The following is a 14,271-nucleotide window of genomic DNA, read 5'->3' on the forward strand; positions in this document are numbered from 1 at the left end:
GAGCCCTGAGAATTTGAGCCCAAGAATGGGATGGTCACAGCATCTCAGACTGGCTGAGGCTGGCAGGGGCCTCAGGCTGGCTGGTCCCTGAGCTGCATGGAAAGTTGACTGTTGAAAGAGCAGAGCTCCAACAGCATCTTATAAACCATTGCGTCCCTGAAATACGGCATGAGACATGATGTGTGCAGCCATAGAGTCACCTCCATGTGTCGTTAGAAAGTGAGATGCTGACAAACGAAATTTTAAAACGGTGAGGTCCATGGGAAGTGGCAAAACTGCCCTTGATTTGTCTCCCTTCTGGACGAGGATGTGCAGGACCCTGCTGTGAGCATTGCAGGGCTTGATGAAATTAATAAGTTGTCTGTTCAGGCAAGTGCCTCTCCAAGACACGGCATCCTGAGCACGCACGTGTGAGGCTGCTGATGGTTTGGAATAGAATCCAGCTTCATGAAGTCTTGGGGTGTGTGTTGATGCCGAGAGAGAGCTCTGCCTTCTGGCTTTCTGCTGCCTTGGATCCCCCCTCCCCGTGGCGTGCGTCAGGGTCCCTGTGCTTCCATCCACCTGCAGCTCCCAAGGGCAGGAGGGGACACTTGGAGCAGGGGTTAGAGGGACATTCCTGCCTGGCAGGGTGGGCAGCCCTGGCACAGGGCCCAGAGCAGCTGTGGCTGCCCCTGGATCCCAGCAGTGCCCGGGGCCAGGCTGGGACTGGGGCTGGGACAGTGGAGGTGTCCCTGCCAGGGCAGGGTGGCACTGGGTGGCTCTGAGGTCCCTCCAACCCCAGCCTGTCTGTGACTCTGACCAGACATTTTGCCATTTTCTCAAAACCCTTTGTGTTGCAACTTCCCACGCTCGGCTGCAGCTCCAGCTCCATAGTAGGAGGACAGCTTCAAGGATGGAGGTAATAATCTCCCTCCTTTTCTCTCTTGCTTATTGTTTTTTCTAACCACCAACTCCATCTCGTCTGTACAGATAATTTCTATACAATAAGCCTCGTGGAACAGCTTCAAGTGTTCAGTGTAATGACGGGAGCAGTGAGGCAGCTAGGTAGATAATTTATTTGATTTCAAAATGCTGCCACATTTATACATGGAAAACTTTAAAGAAAATTAAACTCATTAAAAGCCCCCACATAAATTGTTTTTGCAACAAAGCAATTAAGAAATCTCGCCTCTCCAGCACGGTGGGCAACATTCTAAATAAAATAAAGCCCAAATTACCTTTTGCTGGAAACAAAGTAAAAGCTATCTCTTGTGACTTAATAAGAAATGGGGGTTTTAGAATTAATACAAAGGTTTAGCAGCTTCCTTCTGTATATGTTGCTAAGCATTTTTCTGAAATTGCCTCAGAAAAAAGCAAACAATGCAGAAGGATCACAACCATGAGAGAGTTTTGGGTTTTTCGCCCAACTAAATTACAATGCTTTACAATACAGGAAAAGGAGTCAAGGATTTGATTTTCTTCCCCGATACACGTGTGCAGAGGTTTGACAGGGTTTTATTTGGATTTTTTTTCATTCTCTTGGCTCCAGACTACTCTTTAAAGCCCCCTTCCTTCCCCCCCCCCCCCCCCCCTTGGTTTCTGTGGGAATGAAGAAATAACGCTGCAGGAATGGACTGCAAACTATGGGTCTGTCCTACAAGTCCTGGGAGCAGGTTTCACCCAGCCCACGGGCTCCTCTGGGCCGGCACGGGGGCTGCCAGGACGGCCCTGGCACAGAGGGTGGCACGGTGGCTGTGCCAGGCAGCAGCAGAGGCGGTGAAGCTGCGCGGATGGAGTGGCAGGGGGTGCTGGCAGCCAGGGAGGGACCCCTGCCCAGGGAATGACCCCTGCCCAGGGAATGACCCCTGCCCAGGGAGGGACCCTGACCATGGAGAGACCCCTGCCCAGGGAATGACCCCTGCCCAGGAGTGACCCCTGCCCAGGGAGGGACCCTGCCCATGGAGAGACCCCTGCCCAGGGGCCTCTCTGGGGGATGTGGCCACCTCTCTATGCTCCCTCCTGGGGGTGTGCTGGGAGCTGGGGGGCTCTGCCATGGTGCACCGCGAGATGGGTTCATGCAGTGACAGAACGGTTTGGGTTGGAAAAGCCCTCCAAGATCATCTAGTCCAACTGCTAAGCCAGCACTGCTGAGTCCTACACTGACCCACGTCCCTAGGGCTGTTCCCATCCCCTCTCTTGTCCCATGGGTGCTGTGGAGGGCCAGGTGTCACTGTGCACTGTGGTGGCACCATCACAGCATGTGCCAAGCCAGAGGGAGGGTGTTGAACAGGTAATTTATGAATTGCAGCTGTGTAGAGGAAGTATGAACCTACTGAGATGTTCCTGCTGGATCAAGCTGTTCCTGCCCCTCTTGGAAAGACCCTGATGGAGAGCCCCTCTCTCCTTGCAGGGTCTCTGATGCTCTGGAAAGGGCTGAAGAAGGACAGGACACATTCAGCTCCTCTTGGATCTCCACCACCATCCCTGCCAGGCTCACTGTGTCTCAGAGCTGGGGAGCACTGCTGTGGGATGCCAGGCTGCTCCAGGCAGCGCTGGAGCTCTGCAGACCCGATGCCCACAGCCAGGCCTTCCTTGGCTCAGTGTGTGACAGGGAAGCAGCTCCACGGGCCGGGCCGGCGGCTCCGGAGCGGGAGCCACGCAGCCTGGGCTGAGTGAGCCTTTGGAAGACGGCCAGTCCCGCAGGGTCCCTCCCAAACCTACTTAATTGCACAAAATAAGATGAAAAGACAGGCTAATGAGAAACCCCATCTGCCAGCCAGATAAAATTAAGGCTGCCTTCTTCAGTGAAATGTTCTCAGATATCTGTATTCCTTTAATATCTCCTCAGATGGCCGAGCAGGTTTCAGACACGTAGCGGTGCTGCTCTCAGCTCTGATTTTTTCCTTAGTTTTCCTAGTTTGCCCCTGAACAGCAGGGGAAGTGGAAAAAATTGGCTGAAGGATTCTGTTTCAGCATGAACTTATTTTAGAGAGCATCAGCTCATAAAGCTGCCATCCAACCTGCTCATTATTACATTATATTACGTGATTCAATGATTCATGATATCAAATTGGTTACGGATGGATGTAGCAGGTGGTCTCAGGGCACTTTTGAACTTGCTAGAAGAAACTGGGACAGAAATTCAAAAGAAGAGAATTTTCAGAACAACCCTGAGGGTATTTATATGGGGACAGGAAATACATAGGGAAATGTCTTTTATTTTCCCTGTCTGCCCAATGCTCCCCTAAAAACCTCTGCACCCCAAAGCAGCTGATTTGTTTAGTTTACCTTTCTAATCACTCTCCTGATGTTCAAGGACAGATGTTCTTGCTGCAAGGGATTGACCAGCGAGTGCCCAGACCCCGAGGGCTCAGGGGAGGCTCTGGCTGAGGAGGGGGTCCCAGGGCACCTGTGTCCCTCTGCACGGCCCTGAGCAGAGGGGCAGCACCCGGCGTGGCCTCGGCAGGGAGGAGGCAGCTGAGAGCTCTGCCACCCCCAGCTGCAGCGGGGTGTGCGCTGGAGCTGGCTCCCGCACCAGCATCCCTCCTCCTGCTGCAGTGGAGAATGCAGAGACATCACTTTTCAACCACCCAGCGTGCACCTCAGGAACCAGCTGGCAGGTCAGCAAAAGCTCCAGCAGTGTGAAGTCACGGAGAAGAGAGGGGAATTTATCAAAACCTGGAAACAAATAACCACCAAACAGCTCGTAGTACCTGAGGACCGTGCCAGAACAAGTTCTTAAAGCAAATTCTGCACATCTTTGGAAAACACGTATTGATTTCAACCATGCCAATTGAGAAATAAATGTCTAATCACTGTTTCATGGATTAAGACCGAGGGAAAATGTATTTTTTTCTCTCTCCACAACCTATTGTTCAAACAAAGTAGTCTCAGTTAATCAATCTTGTGATAATAGCTTTCAGGGCAACAGCATGATTGAAATTCACCTTTCTTTATTTTTCCATACCTCAATGCAAAAAGAGCCGGGTAGGCAGGAATACAATTACAGCAATCTACATTGAAATGGCAATTACTTTTGGGCTGGTTTTTTTGAGGTTTTGGTGGTTCTCTTTCAGAATCCAGACCTTCTGTCGTGTGAAAAGGTATCTTTGGAAGTGATTGAGCCCAATTACCAATTACAGACCTGACATCAGAGGTTGTGTCGGCTCTGGTGAGTGACTGCAGTGAGGAATGAGTGTGTGCCAGGGAGCAGGGAATGGTGTATCTGCCTGCCCAAGTGGTAGAAATAGACCTTAAATGCTTGATTTTACTTTGTCTTGAAGCAGGATCAGGAGCAGGGAGGCACTTGAAGTCAGGGCAAACTGCTGAGTTGCCAGATTATTCCTGGAGGAATGCATTTGTGTCCCTTCCGTGCAAACGAGCCCCCTCGGAGGGAATCCAGCCCTTGGAGGGGCTGGGCACGGCGAGGGACAAGACTCGGTCCTGCAGATGGAGAGAAACACTGCGAGGGAAAAAAGCCCTACACTCAAAAATAAAAGCTGAGGTTAAAGTGAGGAACACTGGTGGAGCTGAGAGAGTCTGCACAATATGATAAGAGCATGTTTTTAAGGAGTTCTCATTTTGGTGAAAATTAGTTTTGGATCCTCATCAGTGTATTCAGGAGAAAAATATGACTGTAATGTCTATAGAAGAGAGATAAAAAGGAGATCTGCTGAAGGAGAAGTAATGAATTTACACTTCCAACATCCATTCTGAGGTGCAGAAGATACATTACTCTACATTATGCCTATATTAGACTTAAATAAATTTCATTATGAAAACAAGATTAGAGGAGAGCAGAGCAATTTGAAAACAGCCAGTAATTATATGATTGCTTAAAATAAAGAGCTTTCAGGGTCGTAATACATGTACTTTTGGATAACCATATATAAAATTCACATTAAAATGATGTAAAGGGATAGTATTAAATACACTAGAGTGTAGGGTTTGGGGCTGCCTTTAACTCCTCCTGTCCCTCTCTGCTGGGCCACAATCCAGGGTTGTCTGTAATAAAATGTGCAGGCTGAGATGTGGGCATCTCACAGAGCAGAGCCATGGCCTGGGAGGAGAGGAGAGGAGAGGAGAGGAGAGGAGAGGAGAGGAGAGGAGAGGAGAGGAGAGGAGAGGAGAGGAGAGGAGAGGAGAGGAGAGGAGAGGAGAGGAGAGGAGAGGAGAGGAGAGGAGAGGAGAGGAGAGGAGAGGAGAGGAGAGGAGAGGAGAGGAGAGGAGAGGAGAGGAGAGGAGAGGAGAGGAGAGGAGAGGAGAGGAGAGGAGAGGAGAGGAGAGGAGAGGAGAGGAGAGGAGAGGAGAGGAGAGGAGGGTGTGGGGCTGGGGACTCTGCCCTGACCCACTTCCAGCTCCTGGGGAGGGGGCTCGGCGCTCAGGCAGGGAGGGAAGGGATGTGACAGCAGCAGATCTTCAGATCTCGCTGAATAATTTAACTCCAAAAAAATGAAATCAACCTTCCTGCCCTGGAAGCCTATGGTAGAGAGAGAGAGCACTGCAAGGGGGAGGGAAAGGAAAAACTGAGGTTTGAGAAAACCCAAGACACTGTTTGAGGAACTTGAAGTACGTAGAACAGGATATTTTTATAGTCTATTTAAGTTTCCAGAATCTTTCAGTAAATTGCTGATATGCTGATGTTTTCAGAATAGGAAAATTTCAAATATAACATTTTAACAATTTTACCTACACCAGACTAAAGTATTTTTTTCTCCCCACTAACCCCAAAGAGAGATCCAAGTGTAAACAAGAACCACTCTAAGTGCAGCATCACCACAGAAATGAATTTTGGTTCTTAGAGAGTAAAGCCAAGGCCAGCTGATTCCTTCCCTTTCATGCCAGATGGAATGTGTATGCCTTTATAGAAAGATGAAGGTCCAATGGGAAAATCAGTTTTTTGAAGGGAGCACTTCAGAGAGTCCAGGGGGATGTTCTGAGTGCCAAAGGTGCAGGCGTGATGCAAACTGCCTTCGATCTAAGCCTGGCCTGGCCACTAATGGCACGGGGGTCCCACACCAGATCAGATGGACTCGACATTCCACGGGTGTCCAGGATGAGCAGGGACACACACTCGTGCTCAGCAGGTGCTGTCCACCAGCCCAGATGTCTCCTTGAATGCCTTCTGCTGTAGCCTGGAAGATACCCCAGATCCAGCAGGGCTGGCACAGAGTCACCCAGCTCAGCAGCTCCAGACACTTGGGAAGAGCTCAGACCAGGCTTGGGCTAAATGGCTTTTTCCAGTCAGGGTCCTCAGAGAGCCAGGACAAGTGTGGCTGAACAGTGCAGAAATCTTTTCAAAAATCCTGTTTATTCCTTGGGATACATTGATGCAAAATGCTTGCACAAAGCCCATTTCCCCAAAAGGCACTTATAAATCAGATTCATGCCACGATGAACAAACACAGAAGATTGTAAAAATCACCCAAATGTGCGAAACTTATGAAAGTCCCAAAGAAATGAAAGGAAGATCTGACTGCAATAACAGTTCAGTCAGCTCTGGTAAGTGCACTGCCTGCAGCAAATAGGCAGTTGCCAATATTTATGTTATTGCTCTCTCTCTTATTCTTCTAGGTAAGCCTACCCATCACTCCAGACTGACACCAGCAGTAAAAGCCCCAAATCTGAGTGAAGCCGAGGATCACTGCAGCCAGCTCCATTTGTTACCTCTGGCTGTTTACAAATCACCTGCTCGATGCTTTGATTCACTATCTTTGTAGGCACGTAATGTGGATTGACTGGTTTCCAATTCCCCTGGCCCCCCTCTTTAAAAATAAATACTCCTGTTCCTTTCCCAGCCCGCTGGGACATGCGAGAGCTCTCCAAGATAATCAGGAACATAAGTGATTGCTTCCCCGAGTTCCCCAGGTTTGCCTGGTAAATGTCAGAAGTCTTCCTGCCTTTGATTAGCGCCTCATTTAATTTAAATATTTATTGATCTTTTATCTCCCTGTTTTGATGTGGGTTCCTGCCACCTCTCTGCAGAGATGTGAGTGACCAGCAGCAGAGCAGGTGGCCAAAGCCACACAGGGCCATGTGTGCAGGAACAAGTCTTCAGCAGCCTGGAAATTCACTCTTTGTAAGACAAGCAGGGGCTGGGATTTTTCTGGTGGGAGATCAGGAGTCATCCACAGCTCATCAGGTCACCGCTATTGCATTTTAAATTCCCTGCATATTGCAGATATTTTTTCTACTGTCAACAACTCCTCAATTCAACATAAAAGAAGATCTTTTGGGCAGTGCTTTCCAAATATTCAAACGTGGGCTGCAACTTCATCCCAGCTATCCTGGCCATGTGTGAGGCAGAAATCATGTCCAGTAGTGTTTCCAAAGGAAGTTTCCAGACCTCTTTACTCTCACATTCCACACTTATTTAGGAAGTTACTGGTGTGCAGTTGTGAATATCTTGGTTTTATTTAATTGTAACAAAGAAATGAATTGAATGGGTTTTGGTATTTATGCAAGGATTATTAACAAGCAAAAGGATTTAATTTTCTACGCAGGCTCTTGGCCCTTGCCTGCTGGAGAGCAGACTGGGAAGTGTCCAGCAGGAAGGGCAGCTAAGGGAGGGATTGCACTGAGGCTTTGCCTCCATGACTTTACCTTCTTTTGGTTCAAGAAATGCCATCAGATGAACTAGACATGCACGGGTGTCCAGGATGAGCAGGGACACACACTCATGCTCAGCAGGTGCTGTCCACCAGCCCAGATGTCTCTTTGAATGCGTTCTGCTGTAGCCTGGAAGTGCTCTTGGTCCTTGGATCTAAAGGCACAAATAGAAAAATGTGACTGAATCCTGATGGTTAATTGCACACCTTGGGACAGTGGATTTTCTTACATACTGTTCATTTCAGTCTAAAGACATCTTAATTAATATAATTTTTTAGAAAGGCTTTTTGTGTTCTACAGGCCTATAATTTCAGATCTATGAAAATATCTGCTTGCATATGAAACAAGAGCAGAAATAAGAAGAGATCTTGACCTTTTGGACTTTGATTGCCAAAGCACCATGAGATGAAAATCATGGAATCACAGAATGGTTTGTGTTGGAAGAGACCTTAATGACCATCTTGTTCCACCCCTCTGCATTATCCTAGGACTCAATGTGCAATTAGGGCATAACACCATGTCCTTCTGCTTCAGACTCATTGATGTCTTGGTTATCAGGAATCACTAATGTGAGCTTTGCTTGAGTGAGGTCAGTGTTGTGGTCCTTGGGTGTCCAGATAATTTTTCTTAACCTTGACATTATCTATGAGATGGTAAAAGGCCACAACTCCAGGTCAAGGGAGTGTAAATAGCATTTCTCTTTCCTCTCTGAAAATTAAAAATATAGGAAAACTTATTTTTCCTTCGAAGAGTGTGAGAACAGACACCCAAACCTATTTTTAATAAAATCCCAGTGAATCCTGGTGCATTAGAGCCTGTAGTTCCCAAGCACACATTTCTGTGTTCAGCTGAGTCAAAATGCAGGATAATGATCCAAGCCAAATGTGCCCCAGCCCCAAAGCCCAGAATGCCAAGCTCAGGAAAGGCAATTTAAAATGATGGCAGTTCTCCACCTCAACAGACTCATTTTCTAATTCAGACCAACAAAAGGCTCTTTCCTGATTTGTTTAGATGCTGTAATTGCATAAGTCACTGGCAAATCAAGCGTAAAAGTGCAAAGGTGTGGGGAAAAGTCTTTCTATTGGAGAAACCCCATGATAAGTGATCTACTTGCAGTGCAGCCTGGGTTTTTTTATTAGAGTATTTACCATTAACTCTATCCCTAGTGGCCAATTACTGTCCTTTTTATGTCTTTTTATTGTGACACTCAGAGAGCACTGTGCAAACAAACCCCTTCCAATATTCTCCAGCAATTATTCCTGAGATCACAGGCCTTTCTTTTCTCCTGTGTTTGCTGTGTCTGCAGAGCCCCGTGGAGCTCTGTAGAGCCCCACGTGCACTGGAGGCACCAGGGGATCTTCTGGGGCACCCTGGTGCCTGCTCTGGCCCGCATCAGCCTTGTCCTGAATCCTTTCCTCTGCATCAGCCCAACCTGAGCTCAGCCCAGCTGGAGCACGTCCAGCCCAGCCCAGGGCAGGTGTTGGGTGCATCCCTGCCTCCACTCGGGAGAAGTTCCCAGATTTGGGCTGTAAAATTGCTCTTCACCAGTTTCTTTTCCCCAGTACTGTGACCCACGGGTGGGACAGTCCTGGAAGGAAATTCAAATCATGTGGCACATCTTCTTCTAAGTTGCCAGCAGATTGGTGGCAGGTGCTACAGGAACTGTAAGATCTAAACAAACTTTTGGATATCAGTGACAGTGTACTATGGTAAAAGAAAACTTACAGAGGCTTTTAACAACTGATCTGATAGGTAGTAAACAAAAAAACAATCCTTTTGCTTGGTGCAGGCCTGTCCTTTGTGCTGGGCTGAAGGCAGTTGGGATGTCCACTGCTGTTCCTGGGGGCACCTGGGGGCACAGGGCTCTGACACAGGGCTGGTGTCACCACTGGGACAGCCCACGGCGTCCTCGAGAAGGTGCTGGGCCACCGAGCTGGGATGGGGCTGCTGGGGGAAGGAAATAAACCCCGGGTGTGGCATCAGCAGAGCTGCTCCTCGTGGGGAGCCTCAGCAGCGGTCGTGGAGCAGCAGCATTGCAGCCCAGCAGCATTGCAGCCCAGCAGCAGTGAGGCTGTTGGTGTTTGATTTGCTGTTCCAGCCAGCAGCAGTGAGGCTGTTGGTGTTTGATTTGCTGTTCCAGACAGCAGCAGTGAGGCTGTTGGTGTTTGATTTGCTGTTCCAGCCCAGCAGCAGTGTGGCTGTTGGTGTTGAGCTGTTCCAGCCGGCAGCAGTGTGGCTGTTGGTGTTTGTTGAGCTGTTCCAGCCGGCAGCAGAGTGGCTGTTGGTGTTTGTTGAGCTGTTCCAGCCAGCAGCAGTGAGGCTGTTGGTGTTTGTTGAGCTGTTCCAGCCGGCAGCAGTGTGGCTGTTGGTGTTTGTTGAGCTGTTCCAGCCAGCAGCAGTGAGGCTGTTGGTGTTTGATTTGGTGTTCCAGCCAGCAGCAGTGAGGCTGTTGGCGTTTGATTTGCTGTTCCAGCCAGCAGCAGAGTGGCTGTTGGTGTTGAGCTGTTCCAGCCGGCAGCAGTGTGGCTGTTGGTGTTTGTTGAGCTGTTCCAGCCAGCAGCAGTGAGGCTGTTGGTGTTTGATTTGGTGTTCCAGCCAGCAGCAGTGTGGCTGTTGGTGTTTGTTGAGCTGTTCCAGACAGCAGCAGTGAGGCTGTTGGTGTTTGATTTGCTGTTCCAGACAGCAGCAGTGAGGCTGTTGGTGTTTGATTTGGTGTTCCAGCCAGCAGCAGTGTGGCTGTTGGTGTTTGTTGACCTGTTCCAGCCAGCAGCAGTGAGGCTGTTGGTGTTGAGCTGTTCCAGCCAGCAGCAGTGAGGCTGTTGGTGTCTGATTTGCTGCTCCAGCCAGCAGCAGTGAGGCTGTTGCTGTTGTTCTGCAGGTGCACAGAGCTGTCTGTGTCCCTCTGGATGTCCCCTGTGGTGTGTGGGCAGTGGTGGCAGGGAAGGGCCAGCGGCTCCTGGCCGTGACAGACGTGTTCAATAAAGCTGCTCAGCTGCTGCAGTGACCTCTGCACCTCGCCGTGGCTCAGAATGAAGTTAAGGCTCATCACATCTACATTTAGGAAACCATTTTACGGGAACACGGCGCCGTTTCCCTCCTCCAGAGCCACCTCCTGCCCGGCATGGAGCTGGGGTGGGTGTGCTCGGGAGGATGATCGCTGCTATCAGAGGGATTTCTGTTCCCAGCAGCTCAGCCTGGGCAGGCCCCAAAGGCTGCTCAAGAAATGAGCCACTCAGGGCTGCTGCAGAACAGTTATCTGAAATTTGTGTTCTTGTACAAAGCCAAACTGCGAAGAACATGAAGCAGCAGGGGAACACCTTTCTCTCAGGGATGGGAGTTAAATATTCAGGCTCAAGAGCTGCTTTGGCAGATCCACTCTAACCTCATTCTAGTCTACATTCACATATGTTATTTTTGGGTTCCAAATTTTGACCTTGGTGATGGCGGGTTGTGAAGAAATACTTTGTAAAGACAATTGCATATACATGAAGATAAATATAAATTGATGCAGCTGTTTGTCAGGCTGATCTGGCTTTTTATACAGAGTGTCTATCAACTGTTACCCTTTTTTTAAATTTTATCTTAGCAAAAGGCATTTTTATGCTAATCAGCACTCCAGCATAGATAAAAAGGACAGTGTCCAGCCTAGCCCCCTGCCCCAAGCCCCGCTAAAACCCCAAACCCACAAAAGAATCCCACCCTGCATATCACCATAGTTACCTGACAAAAAGCCCACCATGTGCTCAGGGAGACTCTGTTACTGGTGAGGAGGTGTTGATATACTGAAATACCTTGTGGATTTAACGTGCACTTATGAACTATTTGTGTTCAAAACAAAATACATAAAGAATGGTAAAATTCAGACCCAAAAGCATTTTCCATTATGAAGTCTCCAGCATTTCAGTACTCCTGTAATGTCTGGGCTCACAGATTGCAGGTCTATTATTTACAATAGCAAATGTAATTTAGAAAAACATTCCACAAGGAAATATGACTTTTGCAGTGTATTGTTTTAAAATGATCAATTACTAACATGCATTTCAAGTCTATGAATTTATTTACTGTTGTCTTGAAGATGGACCAAGAAAAGCAACTCCGGTGTTTGTACCCCTGAGGGGATATTGCTGAAGTGCAAATAGTGGGGCTAAAAAATAGTGGGGCCACAGGACCAGGGCAGTGGTTGCCCCTGGACTGGCACGTCTGAGGCATCTTGTTTGCTGGGGTCAGCTGTGGGCTCTTGGAGACCTGGAGTCCTCCCTGCTGGCACCAGCACTGCTCACGGCCGTGGTGGTCTTGTGAGCACCTGGAATCTCCGTGGCCCTGCTTTGAGCCTCCTGGAGCATCCCCTAATCCCTGATTTGGGTCTCCTGGGGCAGGGACGGGGAGCTGTGCGCCAGAGCTGTGGTGGCCAGCAGCCCCTCTGGGATGTTCCTCGTTGCCAGCCCATGCCTGGACCTGGTGTGCCACCTCTGAGCCTCGGGCCCCTGCTGCACCATGGTGTCCCCTGCTGCCTGGGGGACAGGCGGCTTGTCACGTCCTGAGCCTCGTGCCTGTCCATTTCTCTCGGGGTTCTGAAGGTCAGGGCAACCCCGAAATCATAAAGAGTCTTTTCTCCCTAGCCCGAAGCAGGCAAAGAAGCCTGGAATGTGTCTGATTGTGCTTTCAAGGTTGTTTATTTCTTCTTATCTAAACATTCTTTCTCTGATCTGCTGAGCTCTGCCCAGAAAGGAGGCCATGGCAGAGTCTGTGAGCCTTGGGCAGCTCCCACATTATATACTCAACATTGTGTCATATGTTTATAATTTTTTTACCAATACCTATCACCCATGTTAGATTGTGAATCTCTGCCTTAAACCAATAGAAAAGTGTCACCATCACAGCAAGACATGAAGGACAACATGAAGGAGAAGGAGGCCAGGACACGCCCAAATTCCTCCATCTTGTACCCCCTTGAACCCCATTCTAAAGGTCCCAAAATTCTACTTTTCCACCCTGTGGTAATTCAATTACCACACTGCTCAAACCCTTGTGGTTTGTAATTCCTCATACAAACTTAGCAGTTTTTTTCCACAGGCTAAAATCGCAGCCACAGGTGTTTGTGACTTCATCCCAAGGTCTCTGAGCCCCTGCCAGGGTCTGGAGCAGCCAGGGCACCAGAGGGATGTGCTGGACTCCGACACGTGCCCACGTTCACAGGGACAGAGCTCACCTTTGCAAGGCAGTCTTGTAACAGCGCTGTGCTCTGATTTCATATCACAGCCTTGCTGCAAACTTGGGCTTTATTGTGGCTTGGCAAAAACGTAAACAGCAGCAAAACAACATACCTCAGACAAAACTGAATTCTCCTGAGCTGAACCTGAAATCCCAGTGCTGGAGCAGAGTGTTTTCCAAAGAGTGTGATATGTGAGGAAAAGCTTTTAAAGATGAGCAGAAGCAGAATTTCACTTGAAGGTAAACCATTTTGGAGGGTGTGACTTGTATCCCTCTGTGGGGATGCTTTCTGGGACTGCAGGCCATCAGAGAGGATGTCCAGGGAGAAGACCATGAAGTACACTGTCCCTGAAGGATCCTGGGTGAGTACCTGGAATCCCTGCAGTTCCCAGATCCCTGTCTGAGAAATTCCATCTAGGGTAATTGTAAAGGAGTGCGATTCTGCTTGTCCTTACAGAAATAGGTACAGAATTGGTCCTGCTGGAGAGCTCGTGCAGACAAAAAAGAAACCTTTTGTGATTGAAGTATTCTCAGAACCATCCCTCCTGAGCCAGGCAGGTGGCAGGAGCTGCAGTGGTCTCATCCCTGCGATTCTCCTGAGGTCTTGTACCATGGACTCATCTTCTAAAGATCATATTCTAATTCCTGGTGAAAGAGATCCCATCTGCCACATCAAATTTACTGACGGCGCTGCTGTGACTGTGAGCATCGCTCTGCATGCCTGGAATCCTGTTGAGAGCTTCTCCTGCTTGATCTGCAGGCATGAGAGGGCTCTGCATGCCTGGAATCCTGTTGGGAGCTTCTCCTGCTTGATCTGCAGGCATGAGAGGGCTCTGCATGCCTGAAATCCTGTTGGGAGCTTCTCCTGCTCGATCTGTGGGCATGAGAGGGCTCTGCATGCCTGGAATCCTGTTGGGAGCTTCTCCTGCTCGATCTGTGGGCATGAGAGGGCTCTGCATGCCTGGAATCCTGTTGGGAGCTTCTCCTGCTCGATCTGTGGGCATGAGAGGGCTCTGCATGCCCGGAATCTTTTGGGAACCTCTCCTGGCTGATCTGCAGGTGTGGGAGGCTGCGTGCCCGCATTGGTGAGTGGCTCCCCGGGCTGGGGCTGTGGGACTGCACTGCCTTTGTTCTGCCTGGCTCTGAAGCCAGGGAAGTGCTTGTGCTTCCCGTGCTCGGATCTAAACCAGGGAGAAGGGCAAATGCTTGCCTCTCACATGGTTTGATTCCAGGCATTTGAAGTTTGACTTGACTCTCATGGTTTTCTGTCTTGGGTCTTGCCCTAAATCTGATGTGGGGTGGGATGGGGGTGCGTTTTGACCTTTTTCTTTTTCTTTCTTTTTTTATTTGTTTATTTTTTAAATTTCAAATTGCTTTGTGTGTGCACTGTATAAAGCAGAAGTTTTCTGAATTGCTTCTTACCCAATTGGAGGAGTGGGCAGCATGGCTTGACCTCTTACAGTGGAAAATCCA

Source organism: Lonchura striata, chromosome 9, assembly GCF_046129695.1.
Source record: "Lonchura striata isolate bLonStr1 chromosome 9, bLonStr1.mat, whole genome shotgun sequence".
Taxonomy (NCBI): domain Eukaryota; kingdom Metazoa; phylum Chordata; class Aves; order Passeriformes; family Estrildidae; genus Lonchura; species Lonchura striata.